The sequence below is a fragment of the Agelaius tricolor genome, unplaced genomic scaffold (genome assembly GCF_023055355.1).
Source record: "Agelaius tricolor isolate 1412-34295 unplaced genomic scaffold, bAgeTri1.0.p SCAF_5, whole genome shotgun sequence".
Classification (NCBI taxonomy): domain Eukaryota; kingdom Metazoa; phylum Chordata; class Aves; order Passeriformes; family Icteridae; genus Agelaius; species Agelaius tricolor.
In genome coordinates, this window is record NW_027269265.1 from 48,938,794 (window position 1) to 48,957,839 (window position 19,046).

Here is a 19,046-nt window from a genome sequence, read left to right on the forward strand (position 1 = left end):
CTTCCAGGACAGCTGCCAGGCAGTACTTTTCTCAGCATTCTTTCAGCAGTACCATGGCTGCTCTCAGCTTAGTGAGAGCTGTGATATTTCAGATCTCAGAAAGGTGCTAGTAAATACTGGTGGCAGTCTCAGGTGGGCTCTACAGCAAGGAGCAGAGTCCTTGGCATCATCAGACTTTCTTGGCAAACCCCAGACACAGGTTGAGAAGAGTTACATTATGAAACAGAGCTCTCAAATGCCTCTGTTCTCAGTTCCCTTCTCTAGATCTTTTGGGAGTGGGGGATAGCGGGGGTAAGAAGAGGTTCCAGATAAACCTGTCAGCTGATCCCAAAGGACACACATCTGTTGGCTTTCACCGGACACAATTTTCTTGAAGAGATTCTCATTACAGTGTAAGACTTGTACTAGAATTAGATTAATTTTTTTTTAAAGTATTTTAGATTACTATTACAATCTGGCCTTGAATGTTTCGAGGGATGGAGCATCCACTACCTCTCTGGGAAATCTGCCTTTGTGTTCCACCACCTTCATTGTAAAAAAATCTCTTCTAGTATGAATCTTCCCTTGTTTAGGTTAAAAATATTACCCTCAGTCCTGTTACAACAGGACTTACAAAAAAGTCGATCTGCATCTTTCTTATGAGCTTCCTTTAAATATTGACAGGGAGACCTTGTTGGCAGCAATAAGATCTCCCTGGAGAATTCTATTCTCCAAGCTGATCAAAGCCAGTTTTTTTAGCTTTTCTCAGTGTGTTCTCAGCCTAAAGGAGATCTCTTGGATATTCCAGGATAATTGAGGGGTACAGTCAGTGCAGTCAGGCCAAAATTCACAAGTCTTGTAACCACAGTTGCCCTGCTCAGTCCTTCTTTAACCAATTAAGAAATTTACACATATCTAAGTCTCTTTGTGTGTTGGAGTAGTATTGTCATGGTAATACCTCTTGCCACTCCACTCCCTACATCTGTTACCTTCTTGTTTGTCATGTGTGTCACCTTGACAAGAGATGTCATATAAGTATTTCCCTGTCTTTATGAGCATGAGAAACTGTGATAATAAAAATATTAGTTTCCTGTTCCTTTTAGTTTCCTGTTACTCAGTGTCCCTTTTTCAACAGTGTAGTCAACACAGGGGTTAAAAAGAACTAGTTTCTTCTGACTGGGTGTTACCAGTGAATGCAGTGCAATAGTCTGAACAAAACTGCTGCCAAAGGAACAGACCCATTAAAAATAACCTATACTTCAAACTATCAAAACTCTCCTGCAATCAAGAAGTTCCTCCTGTTTGCCTTCCTGGGTAGACCTAGTGCAGAATTACACTTGACCTTCTATATTAGCAAACAAAGTCAAAAACATGGATTTGCCACATTTTGAGGTGAACCATTTAATAGAATACAAAGAAAATGGAAGAGAATAAAATCACAGAATCATTTAGGTTGGAAGGGCCCTCTGGAGGTTGTTTGGTACAATTTCAAAGATGGACCAGGTTGCTCTTGCCTACTCCAGGTGTGAGTATCTCCAAGGCTGGAGATCCCACAGCCTCTGTGGGCAGCCTATGCCAGTGTTAGGCCAGTAAGAACAAATAAGCTTGGAAGGATACAGAAACAAACAAACTCTTCTACTTTTCAAATTCAGCTTTGTTGCCAAAGAGATCAGAACCATTGTTGCAGATTTAAACAATAAAGTGATATTTTCCCGTAAAAACTTCAGGTTCTCACAGCACTGTTATGTGAGGATCTGCTATACGTGCTGATATGTGCTAAAATCAAATTATCGGGTGTTGTCCATGTGCTTTGTGATCCTATATAAATGTGTGCAGGTTCTATATGCTTTTATCTAAATGTTAATGGCTTTAGCATATCAACAGTCTTCCTGAAAAATCCCTTTTGCGTACGATATCAATAACACTTGGAGATTAATTGTCTACATATGAGTAAAATGAGAAAGAAAAAGCATCTTGCACCAAGCAGTCAGGAAGATGTTCCTAGCAGCCTGAGCATGTCTGCTGTGTTCCAGCCTGGGGCAGATTGTTTCACGGAATCATAGAGCCCTGAGAATTCAGGCTGCAGAAGCAAGTGCTCACACTTCCTTAAGACAGGTAGGATGAGAAGGAGAGAGGGCAATAAAAACCATTTTGCATTTTAAGGGTTTATGAAGATGGCCCCTTTCTTTTTCCTGATTCCAATGCAATCCTCTTCTTGGTGTATACAAATATATCTCCTGAGTGAGTTTTTCCTGCTTAGGACAACCTTCAGGCTGACCTTGCCCAGCAAGTATCTTGAAACTGATATTTTACTGTTTTAAAGAGAACAAATAACCAATTCTGACCAGGCATTAAGTTTTCTGCAGGGATACAGGTTGGCAGTGCTATCGGTAGAGAGCATCACACCCATGATCTCTCCTTGTTAGCCCTTGTGTGCTCACACCTTGGCTTCAGAGATTAATTGAGAGCTTTTAGTCCCCACTTCAGCAGAGCAGGAAGCACCTCCTAAATGAGTGTGAAGTGTCTGCTTCCTCCTATCTGGTTTTAACAACATTTTTCCCAGGGATGGGCGTGTTTTTGTAGGCTTTGTGGCTTTGAAAGCACGAGTCTGCTTTCAAGATTTCATTAAACTATGTATGAGTAATGGTATTGACAGGAAGAATCCCAGTATTTTTCTCTAATTTAACTTTTCTCCAATTTAAGTCCAGAAATGCCTGAAAGTCAGGCCTGATAATTTGTTCACTGGCATCCATTTCTGATAGATTTATCACCTGCAGCTTCTTGAAACACAAGAATTTATCAGCTTACTACAAGTATCACTGGCACAGATTTATGTTTTTGATCCCCAGTTTATATTGCTCTCTTCCATTCTGTCTTCTGCATCTTTGTTAATCATTTGAGATTTAGCAAACTGTAAGCATGATCTAATAGCACAAAAATCGGTGAGTAGGCTTTTCTAGGAAGACCAGCATTAATTTTTTCCAAACATGTGGAAAAAAAAGTTCTCCCTGGCCCACCATCAGAGGCCCATTGTGCCTAGCATGGTAACTTGTCAAATCCAGAGATGGGCAGTGCTGATAAAGTCTGGTGAAGACCATGGGACTCACATGTGTTCTATTGTCTTTGAAAATAAGTCTGTCTCTTTTTATTTCACTAATAATTGTCTGAAAACTAATCAAACCAATGGATTGCTCTTGTATAATTTAGTAGTTCTTAATCTTCTTCTTACATTTTACAGCAGCTTCTCTTCCTAGAATTGGAATGGGTTGAGGGAAAAGAGTGAGGATTTTAAGAAGTGATGTCACATGCTGTTGAGTTACATAATGGCATCTAAAATTTCTATAATTAAAGAATATACCTAGGTAAAGTGTTTGAAGTGATCAAAACTCTTTTATTTGCTTTGACGTGTGATTTCTATTTCACTAGAAATGCTGCTGCTATCACTTTTTTTTTTCTGGCTCTAATACCAACAAAGAAAAGTCTCAGATTGTCCAAAGCCACAAAAGCCACAAGTAAAGGCAGAGAGGAGTTTTAACAGGGGAGATTTGGATTAAAATGTAAGTTACATTAAAATATTTTCATTCTGTAGACAGAAGAAATTACACTCCTGCATAATTTCTCTTAATACTGGCTATATTTTAATAAGTTTATTTTGAAAGAGTCTAAAAGGTGTCATGCCCCTAAGTGGAGAATTTTTTAACCTAATTTATCTTTCCTCTGATTAAATCTATGTATCTATCTATTTGATCTTATCTATCTATCTAATCTGTCTCATCTATCTATCTACCTCTTCTCCCTGCCTTATGCCTAACCCAGCCATTTTTGCCAGGGCAGTGGGAATGTGAAGTACCAATTAATTCATAACAGTAGTGTTTCACATCAACGTTGCATGGCTGTAAAAGGAGCAAGGTAATGGAATCAGACATAGCCACTCATGAATAATTAGTCAGCATCTTTCCACTCAGTATGGAAAGGAAACAAAAACCCAACAGCCTTAAAAACCCAAATAAACCTTCTAATACATGAGGATTTAGAGGCTAGGCTTACATAAAAGGTCTGAGTACTGGACCAGACAGGATTAAATACAGAGGTTTTGCTCTTTACTTCTGGGAGTAGTTTTTAAAACAGCACTTTACCTTGCATGTCTTAGATAGTTTTGGTCTTGGAGATAAGAAACCTTCTTTTATGCTTGGGTCCATACTAATATGCTGGGTAACCTGCTAGAATTCATTGATATGGTGCCTGGAATTCCCAGACTTCAGTGCAGATGGGCAGTGAAGGCTGGTGACAAAAGTACCAGATCAGAAATCAGGTGAGTGAGGCTCTTTTCCAACCTCCACTATTGACACATTCAAGCATGTGGGCCTGCATCTTTTGTACCATCCTTTTTTAATTTTTTTTTTATTTTATTTTTAATTTAATTGAGATAATAAACTCTTTGGGGCTTGGAACTGCCTGCCAACTTACATCTGCTCCCTGTCCAGACTGATGTGTGTCTGGAGTGGGGACTTGGGAAGGGAGGCCTTGGCTGAATCTTGGCAGCACTCTTAGATCAGAGACAACAAGGAAAGTGTGTGGTGGCAGTGGAAGCAGCAGGGCTTTGCAAGTCAGGTTTCAGTGACTGCAGAGTTTGTTTTCTAGGAAATAGCGGTGTACACGACACGCTATTCATAATTCATTCCAGATCACACGTTCAGAGCGAGTTAGTAGCAGCTGCATGCCGCAGACACGTGCTCTTCTCCTTTGATACTGCTCAGAATCATTTAACAATCCTACTCAAGCTAGATGGGAGAAAAGAAACACAGCACACTCAGAGAAGATTTGCCAGCCTTTTCCTTTCCATCTGCTATCAGAAATATTTTTGAAAGTGATTCTTAATCCCTATCCTTTTATAGGGAAATTCAGGAAATTCTACCCTCCCTAGAACCTCTGGATGAAAAGCAGAGGCAGGTGGCATTTTGATTGAACTAGATCTGTTAAAGCATCAGGAAATTCTCTACATGAGTGGCACCATCTCTTTGCTGTTGAACCAGCAAAGAAGAGGAACTAAGCAGTTGTCATCTCAGTCTGCATGAGCAGGGCCCTAAGCAGCAGGAGGTTTCCTGCTTCTCTCTTAGGAGGATCTGGGGCTTGCCAAGAAATGGGAGGTGAGAACATAGAACTCACCACAGAACTTTGTCTCTGAGGGAGAAACAATGGTAGTCTTACTGCTATGGAGCTTCCAGAAAAGTGTATTGTGACTCTAGTGAGTTCTACTATGTTTGGGTTAGTTTGTTTTGGGGTTTTGTTGTTTGTTTTGGGGAAATGGGAGAGGGCTGACGGGTGTGGATGGGCAGAATAATATAAAAATCACAAGTCTAGTAATTTTTCACTTTGTCTATCACTGCTACACACTTGCAGGAAAAAGTTAGGCTCTGAAGAGTTTCAATAACATATGCTGGCAACAGAGGAGTTGGTTTTCTACAAAACATCAATAATTCAAATTTACCCAGAGACATGTACTAAACCTGAATAAAGTACTGGGGTTTCTATTTATAAGGTATCTCTTCAAGTGCTTTACCAACTTTCTTTTACAGTAGTTTATCTGATTGGGGTTTGTCTCTCAAAACTGCTGCACTTCCATGAAAATGCCAGCATTTGCCCCTCTGTGACTCGAATCTCAACGCTTTGCCTAGTTTTTACTTTAATCTGTAAACAGTACTTTAACCACTTCTAATTTAAAAATAATTTAGTTCAGCCTATGTGTCCCTGGATTATTTAACAAGACAAATCTTTTTGCTGCAGCTCAGCCAAAGTATGGGTTAAGTGAAAGCTGCCTTAAATACTTAGCTTTATAAACACTTAATTATGTCAAGACCAATTTTCCAGGCTTTCTTAGAGATATGGACCCTGATTCAAACAAATGACTCATTTTTAATGTGCCGGTAATTCTGCTGAATTTTTGAAAGTAATACTGAATCTGTATGACTGATCAGATGATTAAATGTGGGCACATGATGCCAACAACCAGATAATGCTGGGGAAGTGAGCAAAAGCTAGGACTCTGTCAAAAAGCAACCTCTGCAATATTTCATTAAGAATCCTAATGGAAGATGTTTCAAGATCCTGTGAGCAATGATCACGAAAAGGAAATTATTTGCATGGGGAAAAAAATCTAGTTTTTTTTTATGGGTGTGGTGTAGGTATATGAGGGCACAATCAGATGTTAGCATGAAGCTGTTCTCAGTGAAGGCAGAGATGACCCTCTCAGCAGATTGCCTTTCAGTGAGATAATACAATTGATAGAGAAGCTCACATCAGCAAACATGCTGGTTCACTCACAAGATTATTCAAATTCATGGTTTGTAGCTGAGACAAATGGAAGAAGGAGCCTTGCGGATAGACAGAGCTTGCTCTAGAGTTGGATAAAAAGTCCACTAGCAGCTCATGGATCAAATGATTATGTAATGCCAAAAAATATATGACAGCTTGCAAAAAAATCTTGGAATGCTTTGTGGCACACAGACATGAAACAGCGTGTTAAAAAAAATGTGCAGTCATCTGTGGAAAATATGCTTAAGTTATTCGGTGTTGACGTTGCAATAAATAAATTAGAAGCTGATGTCTCAAATGTTAGTCCTAGCAGGCAGCCATGTGCTTTGACAAGGTAGTTACTGGGATAAGCAAGGCTGCATCAGAACTGGCAGTGGGGTATGGACAGTGCTCCTCTGGGCCACATGGCCAGCCAGGTGGTCACCAGACAAGGGCTGGAATGGTTCTTTGTAGGTCACAGGCAAGCCTTCCAGTTTTATCTAGGACAGATTAAGTCTTGTGAATTAATAGGAACATTGACACAGTAGAGAAGTGAATTTATTTTGCAAAGTTTCCTTGCTGCTCCCTAGTCTGGTAGTGAGAACTAAATGGGAACAGTGTGGTGGGAGCAAGGAATGCTTCATATTGCTCAGCAATGCTGCAGTGGGAAATTCTTAACATATATAGATTCCTGATCCAAAAGGGCCCCAAGACTCCTGCAGCTGAGTATATGAGACACAGCAGAAGGAGCTATAAGTGTGAAAGTAAGCCTTGCATCTCTGAGGGACTGCAGAAATGTGCGCTTAATAGGGACCTTCAAAATTGTCATTTCTCTGTCCCAAAGCACAGTCTTTCATCATCCTGAAAGTTGTTAAGGATCTCTACTGGTGAATATCATGGAAATTCTGCAGGAAATTTATCCCAGTACTTCACCATTTTTTATCTATATTTTTTCTTCCTAATGCCTCAACTAAATCTTCTTCATCTTAAGCTTTTTCTTTTAAGCTTAAGGATTTTTGTCCTATCCATCACAGACAACTAAGCATTTAGAAATTTTCAGGCATTTTCCTTCTTTTGTAAGCTAACAACCACTAAACATTCAAACATCCCATGAGTCCTAGACTTCTGTTCTCATATGCTCGTGCTTTTGCTGCATAAATTCAATATAATTATTAATCTCATTTTCAGATGATGCCACACACTTTTATGCTATCAGTTCTGTCAAAAGCTTTAGAATTAAAGAAACTGAGAAAATCATGTAATCTCTAATACATGGAACATAAACTAACACATGACAAAAGAAACCAGAGAACTTTAATTGCCCATTAATACTAGGAGTTTAAATTTTTTTTCTGTTAGGCAGTTGGTAACATTTTTTGGACTTTGCACAGTTTCTGCTCTAAACTGAATGGGAGAGTTTTGTAGCAATGAATGGTGGTGGTGTCATGTGTTAGGATTTTCAGGATCTCACCTCACCACCTTTGTTCTGGATTTATCTCCTGAGAAAATCACACTTCCTTCCTCTCTAACTTGCTGCTGGTCTATTTTTTTCCCTTTTTGTTACAGCTTCTCCACTGTGACTTGCCCAAAGGTGGCTTAATTCATATGCTTTTATGCTTATATATCTGCAGCCTCTCTCAAACCTACTTTTGAAGTGGTGCATAGAGCTGGAGACATTATTTCTGCAGCCTTTTGGAGCCCACCCTCAGTGAGGTTTGATTCACCAACCTCAGCTTCACAGCAGCCCCCAAGAATGAAATTGTCAGAGGTATGAATGAGACAGAGGGTGCTCGGTGGTCTCCAGCTCATTTAGAAAGAACATGCCCTGCTTACCTTTTTTTGCAAGAGGAAACCCTCCAGTGTGTGGGAGTAGAAAAGTCCATAAGGAAACACCTGAAACACAGGGAGGCTTTGCCCTGAATGTAGAACTCTTTAACTTAACAGGCAAGGCCAACTTCCCTCCCTGTGGCTTTTAAGCCAAGGTATTTGGTGTGTGTTCCAGATCATGTTTGTGTGCAGGCAATAATGTTTCTGCTTCAAGACAAATTAAAATGAGTACCTGTCCAACCTTTTGTAGTTTCCCACATGGGCAGGCTGGCTACACAAGCAGCCTTGGACAGGTTTTAGGTCTGTCTGCACACCTTCCACACACATTCACACAGAGCTGCTGGGGTGTGGCAGGTGTGGGATGATGCTGGCAGCTCCTACTCAGGATGAAGTGGAAGGTCCAGAATGCATCAAGCCCCAAAGGTGAGCAGTTTACGTCTGCAGCCTTAACCCAATTTCTCTCCCAAAGCAATACTATAGCAAAAATCATTATGATAGAATTCATCTACAGACCAATTGACTTCATATTTGACCATGGATTTTGAAACCTTGGTTTCTGACTCTGTGGGATATGTTCCAAAGAGATTTAAATTCTGGGAGCAGCTGAGTGTTTACCCTCTGATAGTTGAGTTTAGCACCTCAGAACAGAGGCACTCAAAATAACTCCTCACCCTGGAAAACTGGAAGCCCTGGGATCACTATAGTGCCAGTAAATGTTGAGCTCAGGATTTCCTGTTTTCACTGCAGTTTATGTGGATGGATGTCAGAGATGATGTATTCCATGAAAAGCCAGAGTTCTTAACAAGGTGTCTAAAAATAAGGATGTTAAACCTCAGGCATTTCAATGAGTGCTTCATTTTGGATAATTTCACCATTTCTTCATATTCTTTTCCAGATTATGACTAGCAATGTATTGTGGGAACTTTCCCTTCCATATTGTTTACTTGGCTTAATCCATAGCTAGCAGTTTGTGCTTTTAAAGCAGCATGGCCATAATTCTTTCCTACCTTTGGGCAGTGTGTAGCACAAAAGTCCTGTTAAGCTCCTAGATGGCCTAAACATGGTACTAAATATTGAGATCTTTTTGTGCCTTAGCTCTACAAAACCTATATATCAAATATCAACATTATTATATAATTATCTAAAAGTATATCCACCTTATTTATAATTGCAACTATTACAAATCAAAAAGAAAACCCAAAAATTATTTTAAAAATAGGCAATATTTTGGAAAGCAGAGGATGTTTTCATTCCCTAGTTAGGCAGAGGCTCCTGCACAGCTTAATTTGTGCAAGGATAATGCATAGGATGGGAACATACAAAATTTACACTGACAGCAATCTTTGTCAGTACTGGGTTTTGACTGGCTGTGAGCCATTTTAGATATCCAAATTAGTGACAACATAACTTATAAAACTGTGTTGGTAGCTCTTCTAGGCAACTTCCAAAACAGTCTTTGTCATAGAAGAAAGATGAGGACGAATGTTTGAGCAGGGCCAGTTGCATGAGAGTTAACCATTAACATGAGAGTTAATGGTTTTAAACTTAATGAGGTAATCAGGCTTAGATACAAGGAAGAAGTTTTTTCATTGTGAGACTGGTGAAACACCAGAGCAGGTTGCCCAGAGAGGTTGTAGATGTCCCATCCCTGGAAACATTCAAGGTCAGGTTAAGCAGGGCTCTGAGTGACCTGATGTAGTTGAAGATGTCCCTGCACACTGCAGGGTGTTGCACTAGATCACCTTTACAAGTCACTTCCAGCCTAAAGGATTCTTTATAGCCTGTCTTGAGTCAGACCAGCAAGATTGAGGGTATTTTTTTCAACACCAGTTCTCCTGTCTCTCTGAAGAAGAAAATATTTATTCCTGTATTTCTGTGGCTCCACTCTTCAATGTGTCAGCAGTAAGCAACTGGAATCATAACATGGCCACTAGGTGCCAGTCTCCTGTTCAGACAGTCACACACTTTGCTTCCCCAGTATTCTTTTAATTCTTTATCTAACATCTCAGGGAAAACAGCCCAGTTTGGTATTGGTGAGATTCCACTGTTTTGTGGGCAAGGAGAGATGTGATATTTACAGAAAGCATAACATACAACCCAGAGTCATGAGGGCATCTGCCATGGCATGAGCTGCCACCATGGTGACACAAGGCAGTCAGAGCACGTTGCCACCCCCCTTGCTGACAGCACCATCCTGACTTCAAGGAGAAAGTTGTAGCATCTTTTCTTTCCATGGTGCAATATTTTCTCCTACTGTACCCAATCTAGCCACAGTAGTGGCTTAGAGACTTGCAAAAACTCTGTCCTGACATGGAGGAGAGCAATGAAAAAGCCTTGTACTTGTTGTTATGTTTTTTAAGGCTAAATTGGTGAGTCACATCCATCTAGCACCTGTGACACCAACCCTGCTTTGAGCTACAGGTGGTGATCACCCCTCCCATAAGCCAGTTCAGGGTTGGCAGCTGTGGAGGCCTTGCAGAGGGAAGATTTTGAGGGGGTTGCTGCAGAGCTGATTGCCTGGCATTGTCAAAGGGGTTCCCTACAGCCCCTTGTAGGTGAGAGCCATTCTCTCATCTGGTGCTGCACCAAGTACATCTCTCTGTTAACCCCTTTCAGCTGGGGCCACAAAAGGCCCAGGAGGAGCCCTTTGAACCCCTCCTGGGAGGTGTATTGCATAAGCAACAAGCAAGTACTTCTAAATCCAACCTCTTGTGCAGTCAAGGTTAAAAGAAAGATGGAAATATTCAGAAGGATCAGAAGGTAAGTCACAGCCTAAACCTAGAGAAAATTTGCTTCCTGGACAAGGTAGAAGGAACGTACAATATTCTAAAAGGTTTGCTAGCAATATTATGCAACTGTGTTTAGCTTGTGTTCTGCAGTATACTCAACATTTTGTTGGATGATAAGATCCTCTCATATATTATTGTTTACTGTCTTCTGGCTGTATCATCTGTGGTGTATTTTCATTTCTTAGGTTTATTCAAGTGCGCATGCTAAGTGTGGTTGGAGAGCCAACTCAGTTTCTGAATTCTAACCTCAGACATAAAGGAAATATCTTTCATTTGAAACAGCTCTGTTTGAATATTATGTATCTACCTGCAGTATAAAGAATCCAAAGCACTCTATGGCATCTAACAGTGTGGAACTCTACACCTGCTGTTGAAATGTTAATGTAGGTATCAATCTCTGCAACTGTTTTGTAAGGCAAAACAAGTAGCTACTACTTCTGTGCCACAGACAAAGTGATTGTGTTTAGAACTTGTGTTTCTCAAGGATAGTGTTTTAACTTTGAGTACACAACTACCAGTATTGAGATCTTGAATTGGGGTAAAATTAGGGGACAGGATTAAAAATCTGTATCTTAATATCGAAACTTTCCCAGGGGTGGATAATCTGTAAAATTTGGAGTGCTGGGCTGTTGTTAGGATACTGTGTCTGTTGGCCAAGATATGGTCCCCCAGAACTTGTGTTTGCAGAGTTCAAAGCAGGCTGGTAGTGAAATTCCAGCTCAGACCTTGAGCCATGTTCTTCCCTTTAAGCTTGCAGCTCAGTGAGTCCAACACACAGCAAATGTGTGTAGGGGGTATAAAGAATGGGGGGACAGGGCTCAGATCTGGGCAGGCTCTTAGAGTTTTGTTCTTTGTGACCTCAATGACTGTGGAAATGGATCTCTGGGTTAAGAAAAGGGTGAAAACATTTCCACTGCCCTTTCTAGTGTCCTCAATACTTTGTCATGAGACTTTGAAATCCTCAGCACTAGGACATCTTATCAGATATTTTACTATGATTGGACTGATGGCTTATTAAAATGTAGCCCTTCAGGACATTTTGGTTTGGAGACTCAAAACCAGTGAGAAATAACAGCCAGAAATCACTAATCACTTAAGGAAATCTTCCCTAGCAAGTATCCATATAATAGGCACAAAACTGCATAAAAATTTAAGTGAAAATGAGAGGGGATTGAGGGTGAAGTTGGAGAAGTGAGGAGAAAGGCAGGACTCATGTTCAAGCCAAGTATTCTGTTGGCAAATAAGGATGAAAAATAGCATTGACCCCAGAGGGCTTATTTTCACTCACTCCATTTCTAATTGTTAAGTGATTTGTGGCAATTGTGTGCTGCTGTAAGCCTGCTTATACCATCAACTATGTGCAATTGAATGTTTTGGGAGAGCACAAAAAACTGTTTCCTAGGGAGGGAAAATTAAAGGTGATTTTAAAACATAGAGCTAGCTGGGAATCAGAAGATGTCCAAATTGAGATTTGTGATTAGTTTTTAAAAAAATATTTATCAATCAGAGCTTGAAGTATTTTTATGTTTTATTTTCAGTAAAACCTCAGTGATGTGAAAGAGACATTGTGACCTCTTCCTTGAATGCCTTGTGTCTCGGATTGAGGTGCACAATTTCTGGAAAGATGGAAAAGCCTTTTCCTGTCTTGATGCATTAGGTGCAAGAAACCTCCCTTAACAGTTTACTTGCAGTTTAGCAACATAAATGCTACTTTAACCTCAGGATAATTCAGAGGACACTGATCTGAGTGCAGTAAATGGTTTCCTCCATAAAGCCATCCTTTCCAGAATAGGAAGCACATCTTGGGTGCTGACTGGAGCCTGGGGAGGTTGCTACTTCATCTGCCTCAGAAACAAGAATCCAGAATTTCTGACTCTTTTTCCCATCTTTCATTAAGCAATCCAGGCAACTGCCTGTGTGTGAGGAGCTTTAATATACAGAGAATTTGCAATGTGGTAAGAGTCCATTTTTGCACCTCTTCTTCCAGTGAGCAGCAGAACTGGGTTTTGATGTGAAATGTTGAGCTGAGTATGTGATCATCAAGCTCTTCATAATCCAAGATTGTGGATTCCCAGATCTAAACTCTTCATAACACACCTCAGTGTCTCACTGAGGTGAAGATTTGCAGCAGAAAAGTTAGCTTATCTTTAACCCGGCGTTGTGGGTTGGCAAAATTTGCATTTTGCAAACCTTTTGTCTCAGTGCAAGTGTTGACAGAGCACTAGGATTTCTCTTTTTTGTTTTTTAAATTCCTTTTCAAAATAGTCACAAAAGTTGGGGAGGGAGGAATTGCCAACCGTATTTTAAAGGAGCTGTAGCCATGGTAACTGAGGTACCTTCAGTTGCCACGGTAACAAATGCAGCTCGACTGCCTTGCTGTAAAGCCAGACAAATCTACTCATGATCAGTTGATTTTAAGATGTTTTATAAATTGTTGAGCTATTTTAGGCACTTAAATCCATAAATCAAAATGTCTGTTAAAACGACCAATACACCGTACTATTTATGAATTATTCACCCCATTCTTATTTCACCAACTGGATTTTTTTTCCCCCCATCAATGTATCTAGGCTTTTTCCAGTCCCAGTTTTTCTTATTTGTTGTTTAGAAAATGATCTTTCATCAGAAACAGATGATTCATATTGCTGCTTGTAAATCTCATTTATTTGAGAAATTCTAGCCCCCTCCCATACCTCCCCTGCTCAGTCCTGCAGTCTCTAAATGAAGCTTTATGTACTTCTGCCCTGAAACAACAAAATATGCTTTGCTAAAAATTTGCTAATGAATTAAATCAATACAATTTGGAATGAGTTCTATCTCAAACAATCAATACAGGCCCAGTGATGTACAACAGGCAGGCAGGTAAATTGGTCTAAATAAATTTACAATTGATTTTACTTTTAAAACCAAATTAGGACACTTACAGTCTTACCAAATAAGATAAACTGCAACTTATGCAAACAAGAGTATTCCTGGTTTTGTCTTTTTTAATATTAGTAGTGAACCTGTTACCTTTTAGAGCTCAGTAACTTTTGTTCCTGAGGTAATATGCACGATTTCTTGGCCTAAAAGCACGGGTAAAACAGGTCATGTTTATTCATTTCCTCAGATTGTTTTTGCTAGTAACTTGTGGTAGCCTCTGCTTGTTAATGAGCACTAAAGCATTGCATAATTCAGTGTAAGTTATGTAATAGGTTTGCACTCAAATAGGTTTGTGTCGTGGTGTGGATGTGCATGAGGGCCAGGACCTGCTTCTGAAGGCATTGCTGGGTTGGGTGGGCTCACCAGCACCGTGTGCCTTTGTTTCCCTCTTCCCTATCTGAATTCCCCCCTTTGCCACTGGCTTTTGTGCCCATAGAAGAGTAGAGTCTGGAAGGAGAATGCCTTTTGTCCAGCTGGGGCATTGTGCTGAGCCTACACTGCTTGATGCTGGCAGGAGCATGTCCAGAGCCACGCAGTCTGAGGTCATCAGAGCTGCATGGGCATCGAGGGCTTGGATCTGGAAGGCTCAAAGCTGTGACAGTGTGCCCAAGTCTGCAGGATCTGCGTTCCTAATCTGCTAATTTGGAGGTATTTCCCCTGCACTGATGACTCATGCAGAGACATGCGGCAGGCACATCACTGCCAGGGGGGCGAGATGTAGAGATTCAGAAATATGCAGTGCCTGCTGCATTCATTTCTTGTGTCTCCAGCCATGATTTTTCCATAGTTACACAAAGCTTACAGTCTGAAACCAAGTAAAAAGTCTGAAAAGCTGAGTTGTAGAAAGTTCTCTCGGGTCTGTTAATTTTAAGTAGTGGTGTCAGCAAAGCTGTAAGACTGATAAGGTTAAGAAGCTGCCTTTAAAACCCCATAGATACTTAGGCAGATGTCATGGGATTTAACACAGCCATTTGGTTTTAAAGGTCCTTATTTTCCCTGAACAACACATGGTTGCTCAAGAGCATGATGTTACAGTCCTCTGATCTAGTGTAATGACCATTAGCAGTTGTTCTCCTTGCTCAGAAAACCCTATTAAGTCTTCACATGCATGCACAACTCACAGTAGTATTAAAGATGAGCTCATACCAGCATTAAAGATGAGCAAATCAGAGTTATTAGGCGGTGCTTTACCCCCAGGATTTTAGCATATCAGATGCTAAATTCTTACGGATGCATATCAGATACATCATTCTTAAAAATCTTGGAAGTGAGAAATGCCAAAAGGTGTGTTTGTACATCCTGCTGCAACTGTGGGGATCTTCCAGGGTATTATAAGGGGTTTATTTCACTTCCTTTAAGGGAGAATTTCAGAGTGAAAGAATTTAATTCAATTTTTTTTTAGCCTCATCAAGCTTTCATTCCATCATATTCCTATTTACATGCTGCTTAGTTTTGCTTGACCTTTTCCTCCTTGGTCAAAGTGCCCTTCAGATTGTTGCAAACTACTTTTTTGCCTCTCTAGTCTGTTGCTTAGCAGAGATGGGAATATTGAATTGGTTCAATCTGTCTGCTTAGTTTCAATTATTCCAGCTTGCAGATGTTTCTTTTAATTTTAGTGATGATTGCCTAAAAAATAAGGATTGGGAATGCTGGGATCTCTTCAAAGCTCAGTTTAGACTGTAATGTTTTTATTTTCAATATTAACCCTTAAATGTTATTGTTCTTATTCATGGAGACAATGAGATAGCTTGCACAGGCAATTAATAGAATGTTATAAGGGTTTTATTTCTCAATACCTCAGTTAAAAAAAAAAAAATCTAATAAGTCTGCCGCTTTGTCTGCCTTTCTAACCTACTCAACAAGAGCTCAAGTACAAGATGTTCTTGTCTGCTGCAAGTGACAGATTCACTGCACACACCCAGCCCTCCCCTCCCTGCCAGACAGGGAACTGTATTGAGGTAGTCAAGCTGCCTGAACATGAAGAGCAGCTCTGTGGCTCGTGGATGCAAGAAACACAATGCAATGTGTTTATTAGAGTGTCATGCTCTTCTAAGTGGACTTGGATCTCTGACTGACTCCCTGGGATTAAATGTTTTCAACACTGACTGGAGTGCTTCCCTTCCCAGCTCTCACTTAGGTGTCATGGTGGCCACATGGCTGAACTTTCCTTGGGAGATGTTTGGAAAATGACCTGGTTTCATTAATCTCATGGGCCAGGAACCCTGGATATGCCATGGCCATTAACGCTACAGCCAAAATACAGTGTAATTGGGTCAAAAGGGGGAAGCACAGAGGTGTTCTTTTGTAACACACACCTTTGTGTTTTTCAAAAAAACCCCATGTAGTGGAAGGTGATATGTCAGTAGTTTCAAAAAAGGGAGACTAACTCCTCATCTCCTTCAGAAAGGCAACACTGGTATTTGCTTTCATGCCAGAGGCAGTGAATTTCATAACTGTTGATTTTTCTAAGTTCTAAATGGCTGTTGGGCTGACTTTTGGCCTTGGTCTTGCAACCAGAAATTCTAGTAGAGCCTCTGGTTTATCACAAGCATCTAGCGCTTAGCAAAAGTGCTGGGGGTGGAAAAAAAGGTGGAGAATTCAAGCATTTTAGCTAATGGTGATGAATGAATGGTGGCTGTGAGAGATGAAAAACTCCCCTCCTTGTGCTGTAAGTAAATGATCTCAGTCTCAGTGCCATCAGACTCTGCTTAGCATTTCCTTTTCTGCCTTATTTTGACTGTCTTACCCCCTTACCTTTATTAGATTTGTATTTGCAGTCAGTTTCTTCATTCTGGGATCCCTTTCTCATCTGTGCCCATGTGTGTAAGGGTTGCAGGAGTTGTTTTTAGGGCCTTCTGCTATTTCAAATACAGAAATAGATTTGAGTCTTCTGAAAAGGGAATAAATTCTTCTCATGCTACTAGGGACATGTATCGCTGGGTTAAAAAAAGAGTGCTGATGCAAAGTGAGTCTGTAGCTTGGCAGAAAAAATCTTTTTGCTCTCCACACTCTGAAAAAGATTACTATTGTTTGGAAGCAAAGAAATACAAAATGGGCAGAAGGTGATGTGCCTAAATGGATTACAGTGGATAGCTTTAGAATAAGGCATCTCTCACCCTAGCAAATGAATTGACAGAAGCTGTTGTGTTTTTCTGACAGCCTTTTTTTGCTATGTGCACTGCAGTACAAATGCTAAATTCTCTAAAATTCCCTCAAAAGAAGCTTCACCAGCACTGCAGTGAGGGTCTCTCCTGTGGGAATACCTGCTGTATTTCAGCTGGCTGGTTTGGGGATAGGTGAGCAGCACAGCCCCACCAGATGCTTGGCTGGAGATGTTAATGTGCTCTGTGACCAAAGCTTATGGTGATCTGCGTTAATAAGAGCAACTGCTCTAGAGGAGGGAGTATTTCCATAGGCTGGGTGCAAAACTATGCTTTCAATTCTCTTGTTTCTTGCAGCCAATTTACTTTATTTTGGGATTGTTGAGGAGCAGTGTGCATGTAAGTGGGAAGGAGCAAGAGATGAAAACAAGGAAACATGACATTGTGCTAATTAGCTTTCTGCTGCTTGGCAACAACTAAATACTACCTGGGAGCAGCAGAAGGAAGACTGAAAGGAAAAGCAGGGAGCTGAACTTAGGATTTGACTTTTTTTTTTAAGTCCTCAGCTCTTTGCTCTCTCTTCAAATCATAAACAGAAGAATAAGGATCTGAGTGAGATTTTTCCCTGTCCTTGCGTGTTTTCTTTGGGAACATATAACTGCCAAATGGTGTATGCTCATAGTATACCAAGTCTTGTGCATTGAACACAAAGTGATGGTGTCATGAGACATGGTTTTCCCTTTCCCAGCTGATGGAGATTTCTAGATACATATTACTTCATTAGCATGATAATTTTGCTTGGTTTTGGATAGCTTATTTGTTTGCTTGGTTTATTTTCATTTTTCCAGTAAAACAAATTGGGGAAATCTATGTTTTTATATACCTTGCTCAGAGAGAGCTCTTTGTAGAGCTTTCAGATAAGTCTAAAAGAGGAAGATCTGTCATATTTTTTCTCCCTGAAACGAGCAAGGTTAGGCCAGAAATGGCCAGGTACTCTGTGACACTTGGAAAAGAATGGGAAAAGAATATAATTATTTTAGATAGAACTTTCTTGACATGAGAGACTGTCAAAGTAGAAAGCACATTAAAATAAAATCTTCATTGCCATTTTATGTAATCATCTAGAACATGCTGCTGAGACCTAGAGAGGATTACAGGGACTCCCTGCAGCCAGGTTTGTGCCTGATGGCATCTGCCTGGCTCCCTGGAATGCCTGGAGCTGATTCTCAGCCCACCTCCCCTGTGATGCCTCAGTGAGGGGTGTCTGGCTTTCCTTTCACACACCTGCCCTTGGCTGACCCAGCTGTTCCTTGCACCATGGAATTACATTAGCCAGTTTTATGCCTTTACCATTTGTAAGTGGCACATTAATTTTCAGTCTGATGCCTGCTGCACAAGGCATACTTCTGGCAGACTTTGATATTAATGCTTTGTAGAATGTCAGATGTGTGAGGCTGCCTACCAGATATGAGGAACGAGTGGCTTTTTTCATCCATTATGATGGGCTTTGTTGTTTTAAAGAAAAAATGTGGCCAGGTCAAGGGTACATTTGTGTGAGAACATCAAATGTAACCAACCTACAATGAAATTAAAGAAAAACTCTTAGGGGTTGGAAAACAATACATTAGTGAGGAAAGCAAAGCATTCCTGGAAAATTCGTAGACCAGTGTTAGGTTTTGGTGTTCGGTGCTCTTCCCTAGAAATCAGTGTTTCAGTTGTGAAGTCACAATGGGTTTGATCCTTCCAAACCCTTATCCTGATGGACTGAAGGTCACACGCTGGCTGTTGGGTTCTGTGCCTGGGGGAAGGTGCAGTGAGGCAGTGGAATTCCTGAATGGAAGCCCAACTTCAGACACTGTATTTGAAAGTTCCACAGTGCAGAGCAGTAAATCCTATAAATGGAGTCCTATTACTTTGTCTCTCATCTCACACACTGTTAGGGAGATTCTGATCTGCTCACACAAACCCCAGTCCAGTGGAATCTACCTCTACAGCATTGAGTCAAACTGCAGAACTGAACTTTCAGTTTCAACTAATAACTTTTTGCACTTAATTCCTTGTAGGTTTTTGACCTAATTGAAATGGAGGAATGGCAGGTAGTTGGAGAGGGGAGAAGAAGAGATGGTGTTCTGCTTAT

General features: G+C 40.5%; 1 protein-coding gene across 7 annotated transcripts in view; it reads right to left on the minus strand.

Moving 5' to 3' along the window:
• The window catches only part of KCNC1 (potassium voltage-gated channel subfamily C member 1), a 123,594-nt gene that overhangs the window by 39,671 nt on the left and 64,877 nt on the right, over positions 1-19,046 (minus strand). The gene's annotated exons all lie outside the window — the stretch shown is intronic.